Source organism: Astatotilapia calliptera, chromosome 5 (genome assembly GCF_964374335.1).
Source record: "Astatotilapia calliptera chromosome 5, fAstCal68.1, whole genome shotgun sequence".
Taxonomy (NCBI): Eukaryota; Metazoa; Chordata; class Actinopteri; order Cichliformes; family Cichlidae; genus Astatotilapia; species Astatotilapia calliptera.
Window position 1 is genome coordinate 21,045,299 of NC_137426.1, and position 14,676 is coordinate 21,059,974.

Here is a 14,676-nt window from a genome sequence, read left to right on the forward strand (position 1 = left end):
TTCTAAAAATAAACACGACAGCGATTTGTGCATATACAATCTGAAGGGGGTTGTTTAAAAAATATAACAGACAAAAACTAAACTATATTTATGTGCTTCTTCTCTGCTACCTCCAGCTCCATCTCCTGGGTTCTTGCCATTGCCACCTTCACTACCTCTGCTCCTTACATCTTCACCTTTTCTACCTGTCTCTCTCTCATTCACACTCGTATTCTCTCTTGCTTCTGCTGACCTTCATTTCTCTTATCTTGCAAATTCATACCTCCACCTCCCCAGGCTCTCATCCACCTGCTCTCTACTCTCACTACATATCACAATGTCATCAGTAAAAATCATAGTCCACGGAGACTCCTGCCTGACCTCATCTGCCAACCTGTCCATCACCGCTGCAAACAAGAAGGGGCTCAGAATAGATCCCTGATGTATGTCCAACCCCACCTCGAACTCATCTGTCACACCTACCACACACCTCACGCAGTACCACGGTTCCTCTCTTAGATATCCGTGTCGCATCATCAGTAACGATCTCTTTCTGTAGATGATGACGACGTGCAGCAACACTGCATGCACAAACATGTGAAGCTGGCATCCACAATAGCTCCTTTTAGAGCCCGATGTGCTCCACTACATACAGCACATGCACTTACAGTAAAAAGCTTCAGGTGGCATATAATGATGCATTCAGGATCTTGCTCAAGCTTCCAAGACAAATAAGTGCAAACCAAATGTTTGTGATGACCTTTCATGCCATGCTTAGAAATTTTATGCAAAAATTTAGGTGCTGATTAATTAATTCTGAAAATGTGGTCATAATATTCTTAACTGTACCTACTTTAGGTAACACAAGATATTCCTCCTACTTCTGGAAACATTGGAACATTTGCTTAATCATCACTGATGATTGTCTTTTTGTTGTTGTTGTTGTTGTTGTTGTGTTTTCCTGTTTTTCTTTTTCTTTTACATTAAAAATGGACTATGATGTCTGAAACAACGTTTTAGTACAGCAAGTTTTGGCACAACAGTCAGTTCTACCCACAACATCTGCTCTGTTCATCAGCATTTGTTCATCTTTTACTGGGAATGTAAATAATGCAAGATTTAAGCTTCACTGAGCACTTCAAAATGAGCAACTCTGCATTAAAATGTGTCAGCGAGCTTTTTCTTATTACATAAATTGATCCTTAAGGGAAATCGCTGCTTTTAAATTGCAGTAAAAATAGTTATCTAGTTGAATGACTGCTGCCATATTTGATGTGGATCATATTTTCTCTTCCTTCTTATTTACTTTCTTCATGTAAATCAACTTGAGCTGGCATGTAATCCGCTTTAACACCTACACACTGACTCATGCCTGTAGCCCCCAAAGCCCGATGTGAAGTGTTGCCAGTGTTAGCTGATGTTCACACAGCAGAAATATGAATCATCGTCACACTCGATTCACTTGATCTACTAGACGGCCTATAGTCCCACATACAGAATCATCTCACCGAAACCGACTCTCAGGTAATTGCATAACCGCATCATTTCCACAGCAATGGCCGGTTATTGCTCATCCACGAGTTGGCCATGTTTCAGGGATAATCATGCAGTGACTGGCAACTCTCTCCCAAAGGATAAATGCATCAGTAGACTGATCTTAATTGTCTTTGATTGCAACATCTTTCAATCCTGCAAAGTTAACTGAATGGGTTTACTGGTCTGTGATGAGATGTTTTCTCCCTGTTTCTCCTAATTATGAAGATGGTGGGGCCCGTGGTGCTGTGGAGGATTGACAGGAGGCAAAAAAAGAAAAAATGAAAAATCTTGCTCCAGACTTGTGAGGAAAGCTCCTTGTAAAATACTCGATGTCTCAGTCTCAATGTGCCTTATTTTTTTCTGTTCTGTGACTTTAAAGTCTAAATCTGCTTATTTACTCCAGTTACCAAAGTCATGAGCTGATATACGTCAAACATGTTTCTCCTGACCTCTCAGTACTCCCAGACGCCCATTGTTTTCATAAATCCCCTCAAAGCTGTTCACAAGGCTGCACTGCTTTGTTTCTCTGTTGCAAAATGTACAAAGATGTGTGTGTGTTTTTCCTCTTTTTTCTTTCTTTCCTTTTTTTTTCTTTTTGACAAAATGATTAGGAATTTAAAACAAACAAACAAAAAATTCTGAAAACACCCTTTAACCTTTTAAACACATGCTTCTGCCCAGCAATTCACCTTCAACATCACTTGTCCAATACAGGCATTTTCCCTCCCCTATGACGTCTTATAATTTAAAATAAATCCACCTAGCAGACACATTCATGCTAATATTTCCAAAGAACATGCATTAAAAGCAGAAATTAAATGGTTGACTATAGAATTAGTGCATGGCTTCTTGGTCAGAGCTGTTTCTTCTGACCTGTATTAGTCTCATGATCCCCCAGTCCTCCCAGGTCCTGACTCACCTTCTGTATGTCTCCCCCCTATATGCTCTACTCTGTTTGTGTCTGTGTGGGCTTGTGTGTGGGCTAATGGTGCTTACCTCCTCACAGCTATGGGTATGGTTGCCCTAGTTTCTCCTGGCACACCCGATTTCCACTTCTACTTGCCTACAGTATATGACCTTGGTCCTCCTCTTCTTGCTGGGTTGTTGACACTAAGATCTCCTGGTGATTGAAGCTTGTTTTCTCGTTGCTCAGTAATTCTATTCATTTCCCATATTGACTCTCCTCTGCTGCAGATTTTGAATTGGTTGTGCCAGTCTGCCTTACCTGTGTAAGATTGTTACAATCCTGGGTCTTTTGACCCAGCGTTTTGAGTTTTAGTCTATTTTGATGTTTATGGTTTATGTTTAAGTTCATTAGGTTATCTAAGTTCATTTGTTTATTAGATTCCCCTCGTGATTTCTACCCCTGTGGTAAGTCTCCCTTGTCCTTTATGTGTTTCATGTCTGCGTGTCTTTTGTTGTCAAGTTCATGTAGTCATGTTTTATTTTGGAGAGGTCCTGGTTTGTTTATGGTTATTGTGGTTATAGTTCTTAGGTTTTGTTATATGGCTTCCTGTATTGCATGTTGTGCTTGCGTTTTTTCTTTCTGTCCCATGTTTCAGGTCCCTATGTTCTGTCTCCCCAGTCTGTTAAGTTTACATGTCTAGAGTTCAGTCAGTGTTTTTCCTGTTTTACTTTGAAGGTCCATGTCTCATGTCAGTGTTTCTAGTTTTGCTTCCCTTGTCTTGTCCAGCCTAATTACTCCCAGCTGTGCTCTCCTTCAGTGTCTCATTTCCCTCGTTGTTCCTCAGTGTATTTAAGCCCTGTGTTTCTCTTTGTCAGTGTTGTAGTCTCCCTCATAGCTGTGATGTGCCCTGGCTTTGATTTTCCCTGTCTCTCCTTGTGCTGTAGTTTTCCCAGTTTAGACTTGTGTCCCACCACGCCAGCAATAAAGCTGTGTTTTTTTAGTTTACTTTTCATCTCTGCAAGTTTGCGTTTGGGTCCTTCTCTTACCTGCACACAGCCGTTTTGTGACAGAAACCTCCCTGACCACATGAAGAAAGAGTCATCTGGATTCAAACATGTGAAATCTGAGTAGTAGTATTCAGTCCTGTGAGCAAACTGTGACAGCTCCATAGTTTAAAAGCAGAATCTGATTAAGCTCCTTCTATTGTACTGTAATCTCGCTAATTGGAAAATACACTTTATTTGATTATTATTGTTATTGTGAAAAAACTACCATGTTAGTCTGTGTGATGTTTGTTGGTGTCTGAGCCAGAACAACAATTTGTTGATCCAAGTTCACCTGTGAACTTTGGCCAGAGAGACAAAAGAATGCAGGCAGCCAGAAGATATTCTTATTTGCTTTTTGATGGGAGCTTTTCTGCCAACAAAACAAGTTATCTTCAAGCCAAATGCAAATAACTGCAACCTATCAATTCATATGCATCTCAAGTATTTAAGCTGAAAGATTTTAGACTGCAAATGACATCTGAGCATAGCTGGTAGTAACCACATGCTTAGTCAGTGCTGATTGAAAGGATGCCCGTGGAATACTGTCTCCAAAACTTGTTTAAAGCTCTGGATGTAGCTGTGGAGGTTGAGCAGCAGCGAATTGGAAGGTTGGTGGTTCGATCCCTGGCTGCTCCAATTTCCAGGTGGCATGCCTAAGTATTCTTGGGTGAGACACTGAACCCCAACTTGCTCTTCGACGTGTTCATTGGAGTGTGAATGTTAAATAGAAAGCAGTTAGTTGCAGAAAATGCTTGTGTGAATGAGACATGTTGTAAAAGTGCTTTCAGTGCTCAAGCTAAAAAGTGTCAAGTAAGAACCAGTCCATTTCCTGCTCTGCTGTGTTTGTTACCAATTTCAGTGCAGCTATTTAATGACTTACCTTATAATTAACCATGTAGTTGCTCTCTCTGTTCGGATTGGCTGAGCTGAATTAATTACTGTCATACTTTTGGATTAATTTCATTAGTACCTCTTCTCAGTGCTCATCTAACATGTGAAACAAACCTTTGGCACAAGCAGTTTCTATGGTTACACCTCGCTCTCGGAGCACTGCGTGCACTTCATCTTGTTAGCAGACAGATAAGGTGAGGCAAGGTGAGACCACATCCTTAAAAGAAGGAAGAACAGAGGGAGCTAAATGAATTGCTGTCCCTCTGGAATCATTGGCTGCATCTCCTTTGCATCCACTGCCTCCTCATTAGTTAATATACTAGCCCCTCATTTATGGGAAAGGGAACCAATAAAAGACAGTTCTCTGGAGTACAACCACACATTAAAGCATATACATTGATGCACACACTCATGGGGTTCCCTCTTTGATGTACCATAGCATACATCTGTTGCGCTCCTCTGCTGACCTTCTGGGATCCACAAGCCACTTTCTCAGCATCTCTGGCCCTTGCCTCTATGGGTAGCTGTTCCCCACTGGGTTATCCCCAGAGGAGATGCACCGTGGGGTTAAACGTCCTGTCTTTTCCACAAGGTCAGGGCTCAGTGCTGTACAGCTTCAAAGAAAGTGGAGGCTTGCATGGCGTTTATTATGGAGAGACTTTGAAATACATTTAAAGTTTCTAGAAAATTAATATAAATTGCCCATAAATTAGTCATTTTTTCCCAATAAATCACCAACACACATACAGTCAGAGACATCCGAGGGAAGAGGCACCTCGTCTAATTTTACCTCAGGTGTGTGTGTGACCTATCCTGTGAACGTGAGCTGGAAGAGGGAGAAAGGAGACGATCCCCGGAGCCGTGTGACATCAAAACGCGCTACTGCCGGTGACCTAGAAATAGCGCTTGCGTCGACCGTGTGCGTAAGCAGCGCTGGTGGCAAATAGTCGAGGATGCTGTTTTACGTTGCTGATGGCGTTTCAAACGGGAGACGCTGCAATTGGTTAAAATTTCATTATATTTTCTTTTGGAGGCAATTAAAGGAGACGCAATTAAATTGAGTAAACAAATCTATGTGTCGGCTCCCTCAGTTCATTCACGATCTCTTTGTCTCACCGCGCGCACGCAGGCACGGTGATGAGAAATGCATGAACATGAAACATAAACCACAACCAACACCGTGTATCCACAACATCTTAATGCCAGCGGGTGTGCCGTTTTAACCCATCTCGTGCTGGTCATCATTTCCGCGCGATTAAAGGTGCGTGCCAAACAGAGCCCAGGAGGAGCACGAGGAGGAGGAGGACGAGCGGGGTGTCTCGCGACCCGGCGCGCTCTCGCAGCATACACAACAAGAATTTGATTTGTGTCGCTGTGCATGCAGTAGGCGGAACCCGAACACTCTTCACATCCCACTTTTGAGAAGATTACGAGAAGAATTCATCGGGAAACACATGACAGAAAGGCAGCCGGGAGGCAAGGCGGTCGGACGTAGCGGGACAGAGGCTGTCAACGCGCAGGCAGGCAGAGGCGAGCGGAGGCAGGATTCGTGTGGAGATATTTGGAGTTGGAGGAGGGCATTGGTACTTCTCTGGTAAGGCAATGGAAATCTGCCGTAACCTTGATTTGTAGCCCTCTCGGTGTGTTAAACTTAGCAACAAGCGTGTTTTCTCACGTTGTAGAGATGAAAATGTTAGACTTGGCTCAGGTAAAAGAAAAACGATGCTCTCTGTGCATGCACATACAGAACATGAATATGCTGCTCGATGACGCTGTTGGGTTCTTTCATTCAAGTAACATGCAACAGACAGATGACATTACTATTGAGATCCTGTGCCACCCTTTGGACTACACAGACTCCCCAAGAAGGCTACTTTCTTCCTCAGGGCTTATCCTCGTAGAACTACAGACATATTCCTCAGGAGACAGATTTTTTTTCCAGCAGCAAAAAATGGGAGAATTTTTATTTTTATTTTTATTTTTAAAGGAGGGTATTCACTTTAAATTCCCTGACTCTATTTTTTAATGGCCACTGCAAACTTAAAGCCCAACTAAACTCTACACTGATTATTTTTCTATTTTTATTGCATATATATGGCGCTCAGGATTAGGAATTGCGTTTTAATGCCTTCGATTTTAGTGACTAGGTTGGATTTGACTGGTTCTGGCTGTTTAATCTGGATGTGTGTTATATATTTCAGTCAAACTTGCAAGGCATCCACAGCTGGCTCACACTGTCACAGTGTGGCTACAGGTGCCATCTGGTCCTGGTGTTTGGTGATCTTTGCCAGCCTGAGAGGCATAATTAACACTTCTGAGGAGGAAGTGGGGAAACAGAGAATGCTGCACATCATGTGCATATATGCAGTAATAACTCTGTATCTGATGTTTTTGGGCTGTGCTACACATGTGCATTACCTCTGTTTGTTTAACATGATATGGATACTTTCTATCATGCGTGCACAGAATGATATTAAGGATATGCATTAATCCATACTATAAGCGTTTGTGTAAAAAATTCTAATAACTCAATAGCAGCGGCAGGTTTTCTGGGGTGACCTGCAGGAAAAGTCTTCAGTCATTCTCTCCTCCATGATGAGTCACTTCAGGGGCTTGAGGGCAGCAGGTGAAACTGTGACTGCTGGACTCGGCAGGCTGGAGCGGGCTGTCAAGAGCTCATGTGTAGCCTACTTGGCCACTGATGTTACAATTGACTGACTCCTCTTTCTGGTCCATGTGAGGGCAGTCTCCCACCCCATCCCAGAATTAAATCACACTGTTAACAGATTGATCCAGCCCCTGGTGACATTGTGTGTGCTGAGCTTTTGAGCTGCTGTGTGATTAAAAACCTCCATTTGACTTGGTCAGATTGTATTTGTGTGCGTGTAAGCACATGCACGTGTGCACATACATGCATACAGCACTGATGATTGAAATGGAGGTTAAAAAGACTCTGTGATGTAAATGTCACTGCCCCTCAGATTGACTATAAAATACATCGATTGAGAAGACAAATGTGAAAGAATGAGGAGCGCCGCGTAAATGTGTTCGTGGCCTCCGTTCACACCTCTAAATGGTCCTCTACTGTAAAGTGATTCAAGTGTCCATCAATATTTGTGTTTCTTGTCTTTCAAACTCCAGTTATTGAATCAGAGATGTTGACGACTCCTTCACCGCCCTCTTTTTCTCTCCATTATTAGATCAGATGCAGACACAGGACTTTACGAAGTTCTTGTTTAATATGATCAAAGCTCTGCGTCTGTGAGAAGTATATTCAGATCCTGGAGAAGTATTGGTTTACGTGTGCAAGAATGAAAAGAAAACATGGAGGGATTTCTCAGTCTTAGAAGGCAATGTAGTTCACCGTGAGAAGAAAGCAGCACCCTGCGGTGACTTTGTCAATAGTATTAAACTATGAAAGGACCTGAGCCACTGTCTGGTCTTGAGAGATTTGATTTTGGTCTTAAAGAAAGGGATAAACTAAAGAATTTGCTTAACCCTTTCCCCTCCACAGTCACAAATAGATATTCATTTTGCCTTTTAATGATCAGTTCTGTATTTTGTGAGTTTCATGGGTTTATTCTTGGTAAAATGATGGGATATAACAGCTTTGTTGTGTTTTGAGTGCACATGCTTTACACTGGAACTTCTCACCTTACTGACTACAAATGTACATCAGATATACCATTTGTCTATAGTTAATATTAGTTCTCATTATAGTATGTAGACTTGCATTCATAGACAAGGAGGTCCTGTGGTTAAGGTGTCATCAGTCACGGCATTACTGCATTTTCAAAGTGCAGACAGGTTTATTGAAAACTACCTGCACATGTCCTGAAGGGTATTTTAGATGATTTACAGCTTGCATAAGGTCAGACCACTTGGGATAAATGCCAGCCCAATAGATGAGCTCTAAGAAGGGAAAAATAATTATACCAAACTAAGTAATTAAGAGTGGATTGAGAAGAGTCTAAACCAATGCCTCATACGAGACACTGCCAGTTTAATTGAAATTTTATATTTGCTTAAATTCATGTCTGGTTTTGGAAAGGTGCAGCTGTGTGTATAATAATATATTGATTGGTTTGTATTGTGGATTCTTTTTCATTATTTTTTGTTTGTAAGCCCTTTGGGTGAATACCTGATTTCTGACTTGGAAGCTGTTCAGAAAAGAGTAAAAAAACAACCATTAGTTTTTTTTAAAAAAAGGACCACACAAAGATGGAAATAATTTTGTTCTGTGGGATTTTTTCCCCCCAAATTCCCAGTATCAAGTTTGAGAACCACTGCCAGTGAGTTCTGTTAGTGGACTTTAGGTGATCACAGGGTTTTTATTAAATTGGCAAGGACATTTCAGTAGGACACACAGAGGAAAATCTTACCAGTTGTCCAACTTAGAAGCCCCTAAATTCTGAGTATGTTACTCGTAGAACTGCATTTTTGCTCATTTTCCATCACTGGCCACTGTGCTCTGTGAATTTCTATAAGAGATTTAATTCTTAAGCCTTACATTGATCTGATTACATTGTATGCCCACTGTGCCCTGGAGTTCTCCATCATTTGGACATTTGGGATTTGGACTTTCATGGTGCTGTGGCATGTGACATGGTCAGCAGTACAATATCCACCCTGGTGGTCACACACTGCGTGAGTTGTACTTCCAGCTGAATGAATGCACTCTTTCCCCCCACACTTGCATCACCATGTGATGAGAAGGAAACAGGAGAGAGACGGGTAGCAGATGCCAGGAGAGGATGGTTCTTTGTTTTGGGACAAATGATAAAGAGAAGACTGAGCTGGCATTGAAAAGTGTGGCGATGAGGGATGTCTGCATGGAAGGCATTATATAGATGATGTCCTCTGCTGTGTACGTGCTGTCCTCTTTGCTTAGTCCCTTGCCAATCTGCTGTTTGAGATACTGAGCAACAAAAGTTTGTGAAGAGACAAAAAGTCATATGTTGTATGTATGGTTTTCTATCATTTATATACTGTATATTTGTCTTTTAACCTATGTTGGCAACCAAACCAGTTTGCACATGTATTTAATAAACAGGTACATAAGAAAGGAACAGACATTCTTGGTATCACAAGCAGACTCAGACACACTATTTGCAACATTTGCATTAAACCATCATCAGGCAAGTGGTTGACAAAGAGAAGTCATTTCATATCAATCATAGTATATCTCGTGGCTGTAGTCTTAACGCTTCTGTACATCCCTTGTGTTCTTTACAAAGTACAAAAAATCCAAAACAGTTTTTAATTAATAAATAAAGTCTAAACTACAGACCCTGATGTTTTCATGGATAAACATAAATTTTTTTAAACCGCATTCTCATAACTTACCAAAAAAAGTGACTTGTTCCCTACCCGTTTCGCTTAAAATTACAGTGTGTAAAATACCACCACTAGGTGTCAGTAGATTGCAGATTGCAGTCAACTGAATTTTGTTTTCCAGTGTCTTATCCTAACTAAGATGGTTGCTGTTTACCTCAGCTGTCAATGTGTCCACATTTTTTTACTCTGGAGGAAGCTGTAAATCTTTGTGAAAGGAGTTTGATACGATGATTCGTGAAGGTCACTTCTGTCTGATGACAGCGATACTAAGATGACTTGTTGAGGATATCCTGAACCTTTTGTTTATAAAATGTTTATTAAGCATGTTTATTTATTCCCAGTATTGTCGCAATTACTTATTATCAGCAGAGTAGCTTTGCGACCCTCCCGTCTCTGTACCCTACGGTGGCCCTGAGAGGCCAAATGGACTGTAACTTAAGAAAACACCAGAAAAACGCTGCAAAAGCACACAAAACACAACGGAAATAGGAAAAAAGAAAACAGAAATAGAAACAACAAAAACGGAAATAGGAAAAAACAGATTTACGAAAGAAGAAGGAAGTGTTTCTGGGGAGACAATAACCCCAGAAACACTTCCCCGTTTTTCCTATTTCCGTTGTGTTTTGTGTGCTTTTGCAGTATTTTTCTTATTGCTGGTGTTTCCTTAAGTTACAGTCTGTTTGGCCTCTCAGGGCCACTGTACTGCACTGACAACACGCTGGCTAAACAACAACCAAAGCTGCATGTAAGTTCACATTGTGCTAGCTAAATGCTACATCCAGATGAACAGAATCAACCTTTTGGGATTTACTTACCTGGATGACTGAGCATGCATCTTTGGGTGTCCTCAAAATACACTTGCCATCTGATAAATAGTTTGATTATATCCTCACATCGTATGAAAGTTTATTCGCTTAGGGCATAAGCCCAATAAAGTTGGACAACAATTGTATTCTTTATAAAAATTGTGCTTATTAACCATTTATTTGCAGTTTTTTTTATCAAACCATCTCACTTTTGTGCTCCTATGCTCTGTACAGACGATGTAATAGCATCTTGTGAGCCACAAAGCCACAGGGATTGGATCACATTCAGATCAGAAGACACTACAGATGCTTATTAATCTGTCAAGTATTTAAAGCTGCTTAGCACCTCAAGAGAAATATGGTCCTCATAGGTGGTAATGTTAGAGAATGAGCTTTTTGTGCTTTCTATTTGGATGCACCTATCTCGTATCCAAACACAATACCCATGTTAAGTCAACAAAAGTCAGCAAAAGTAATTTATTATGCCAAGCACCAAACCACTAAGTGTCAAACATGCATCACAGCCTTGAGCCAAAATATAATTATCTGCTGAGCCAAATGCACGTGTTTGATAGAGGACTGGGAAAACAAGAGAAGGAAGAGAAGGAAATCTGCTTCATCAGAGATTTGGCAGATTACAGGTACAATAACCTTTAATATGTAAATAGGTTTTTTTTTGCACCTTTTAAAGGAAATGCACAGGCATATGATACTACAGGAACATTGTACTAGGAACTGGAATCTTTTCAATATTACATAAGCAGTAATTATAGAAATGCATCAACAAAGTAGGGCTGAGGAGATTTAGTTCCTTTCTGCACTATAGTGATCTTTGTATTTGCAGTGCGAATTTATTTCTCAAGTAGTTACTTGAAATTCTGAGGAGTTATTAGCCCTGTGGATGGCTACTACCAGTCTGAACAAATCCTCATCATCTGTTTCACCCTTTTCTGATGGAGTACAATTTTGTGCTTCAGTATTCTTGCATCTTGCACTGGTGATGTCACGCGCATTTATGATGAAAGCTGGAGAAGTGGTACCAAGTCCCAACTCGTGGCACACCCGCAATACCAAGCTAAGAGCGTAAATATTATGGGTTTATTTCTGTGAAGTGGCAGGAAATGACATCTTTATATACAGTATGCCTTAAACCCATCCCTGTAGCCATTATTTCTTTATCTAGAGTCCTGCTTGCATTGGTCTGAAGCTCACAGTGCTCTCTTCTCTGTGTGGTTGTTGTTTGACTGTCGCTTCCAGTATTAGGGTGTTCAGTGTTAAAGTTGAGGCAAAGTGACAGAAAGTGTTGGGTGAGTCTATAAATAAATTTCATTTCCACTGAGTCACCACACTGATGCCCCCATGCTGGCGTATCACAAGGTACTAAATGGTGTAATAGGATTTCCATTTTAGGTTTCAACCGAAGGTTTGGTTATTTTGAAATAGTTTTAATTGTTCCTGTTGTACCGCTGTCATGTATTACAGGTTTTCTCAGTTGAAAAAGGTAAAGAGGCAGCCCACATAGCAGAGAGGTCTGGCCCGGATCTGGTGTCAAGCCGGCACTGCTGGCTGACTTCTGGCATGGTAAGTGGTATGTCATCCAGATCTGGGCCAGGCCTGGCATAGATGACACTGTTTATGTGATGGCATGCCATATCTGGCCCGATTATGGTTTGGTTTATGTGGCCCAGGCCTATAGAAAACAGGTCTGGCCCGGATCCGGCATCAAGCTGGCGCTTCTGACTGACTGGTTTCATGGCAGGGTGTATGCCAACCAGATAGAATAGAATAGAATTCAACTTTATTGTCATTGCACATGCACAGGTACAGGGCAACGAAATGCAGATGTGGGCCAGGTCTGGCAATGATGGCACTATTTATGTTCCTATTTTCCTATTTTAGTTAGAAGACCCAAGTGCCATGTTGCAATGCTATACTGCTATTGTAGCCAACGTTTCAAATGCAGGCTTGACAGGTCTGTGAGTGTACACTTTATCCAAAACCTGGTGAGGTTATACTGCTGTTGACCACTGGGTGACTGTAGCTCAGGAGGTAGAGCAGGTCACCAACTGATCAGAAGGTTAGTAGTTCGATCCCTGGCTCCTCCAGTCTGCTTGTCAAGAGTGTGAATGTGTATGAATGTAGTTAGGAAGCACTCAGTGTAGAGAAAGTCTGTGTGAATGTGGCATGTTGTGTAGAGTGCTTTGAGTAATCTGGGAGAGCAGAAAAGCGCTATATAAGAATCAGTCGTTTCTCTGTCTGAACAGAGTTTTGTCATGTTACTTTTGCACTATTATGTTGCGGCACATGTTGTTATTACATGGCTTGATTAAGGTACTCATTAAGCTGACATCTGGGGCCAGAGCTGAAACTGTTCTGGGCCAGCACAGGGCCAGCAGTGTGTCTACAACTGGCCCGTGGCTGCACACAACTTACACATGGCCCACATACCGCAAAGAATGACGGCCCTTTGGTGGCCGAGATCAGGTTTGCCAGAGGTTGTCCACACATGGGCCAGCACAGGACCACCAGTGTGTCTGCAACTGGCCTTGTGCTGGCCCACGTGTGGGCCACCTCTGGCAAACCTGATCTGGGCCACCAAAGGGTCGTCATTCCTTGTGGTATGTGGAACATGTGTAAGCACATTGTGTGGACCAGATCTGGGCCATACCAATTTTGCTATGTGGGAGGGTGTAGCTAGTGCTTTTCCTTTGCCTGACTAATAGTTTTTAGCAGATGAAGTAAAATGATACAGATTGATTTCAGGTCTCAAAATGTGGTAGTTTATCAGTTCATTCAGTCAGGCACTCTCAACCTTGATCAGTGTCTATTTCTTTAATACAGGGGAGACCCATACATCAAGCCAAGGCGTGGGTCCAAGATTTTAAAAGTTGCTGACCAAAGCCAGTGTTATTCTAGCTTGTATGGAGCAATAGAGCCAGCTTTACTAAGATAAAACCTGACAACCTCTGAGCAACTGTCACCATGCTTAGATAGCCTAATACATACTCAGGATAGTTACCGGTATTATTAAATTCAAAAACTCTGTACAGATGTTTCCTAAGATTTTTCACAAATTGTACATGATTCTCCGTACTAATGCTACTACTACTACTGAGGAATGTTTTGATGTGAAGCAGAGTATTTTACTGACAGAAGTTCATCTTTCAGACTTTATTAGCACACATCATCATATGTCGGCCAAACATCGGTAACAGTTGGTTAAAATAGTGAGTGTTATTAAATTAGTGCATTCCTACTCATCGTCCACTCTTCTGTTTCAAATGTGGTTTGAAGGAGAAATTTTTGCTTTAAACAGTCACAATGATCATGATTAGAGATTCCCTCTGAAACATTTGCTGTGATATAATGCCTTCTACCTCAGTGTATATTAAAGTGCACTGCTAATCTAGGACCACATCCGGTGTGGTATTATAGTCTCTGACGTGTGTGTCTCACAGCAGCTTATAGGAACGCTGGATATGAGGAGCATCTCAGAAGCTCACATACAAATCTGTCAGTCAGAAGTTAATATCCTATTCGCCCTGCTGGCTAATCACAGTAGTGCTTCATGGCCTGCTGCAGAGAGAGAGAGGTCAGGAAAACAACCTGTAAGGAAACAGAAGCAGAGGATGCCAGTATTCATGGGGGCAGTGGTAATGAGAGGCCTGAAGACAGTTAACACAAGATTTTCAACCCTTGTGCATGTTGTGTTGGGAATATTTAATTCTTTTTGAGCGTTAATTGAATAGCAGCAAAACTACTCCAGTCATAGAAACGCCAGCCAACTCATCTGCGATGTGCCGAAGACAATGCTTACTCTGCTTACAGTGAAGTACTATAGAAACTCTGCTGCCATACAAAGGCAGAGTGCAGAAACTACAGAAGCAGTCAAACTGACAAAAAGGTTTTTACTTTATTTTAATTTTTATCAGTTAGGGCATCAAAATGTACAACAAATAGTCCATAATGCTTTATTATGGGATCTTTTAAGGTTTATCAGACATTGCCACACAAGCGAAAAGCATCTGAAAAGGGGAGCTAGTGCTCTACCTTTGGAGAGCAGAAAATGTTCTCTCTGTTTGTATCTGGCCAGTGCAGTGGTTTCCACTCTTGCCTCACAGCAAGAAGGGAGTGGGCTTAATTCCAGCCTGGGGGCTTTGTATGTTCTCTCTGT

The 14,676-nt window shown here is 41.5% G+C and overlaps 1 protein-coding gene across 2 annotated transcripts in view; it reads left to right on the top strand.

The window, feature by feature from the left end:
- Positions 1–5,453: 5,453 nt before the first annotated feature.
- Positions 5,454–14,676, top strand: part of LOC113022515 (sodium-coupled neutral amino acid transporter 3-like) — a 32,288-nt gene continuing 23,065 nt past the window's right edge. For both annotated transcript variants that reach the window (XM_026167986.2, XM_026167987.2), the window contains exon 1: positions 5,454–5,953. The gene's annotated coding sequence lies outside the window, so the exon portion shown is untranslated. The remainder of the gene's footprint in view (positions 5,954–14,676) is intronic.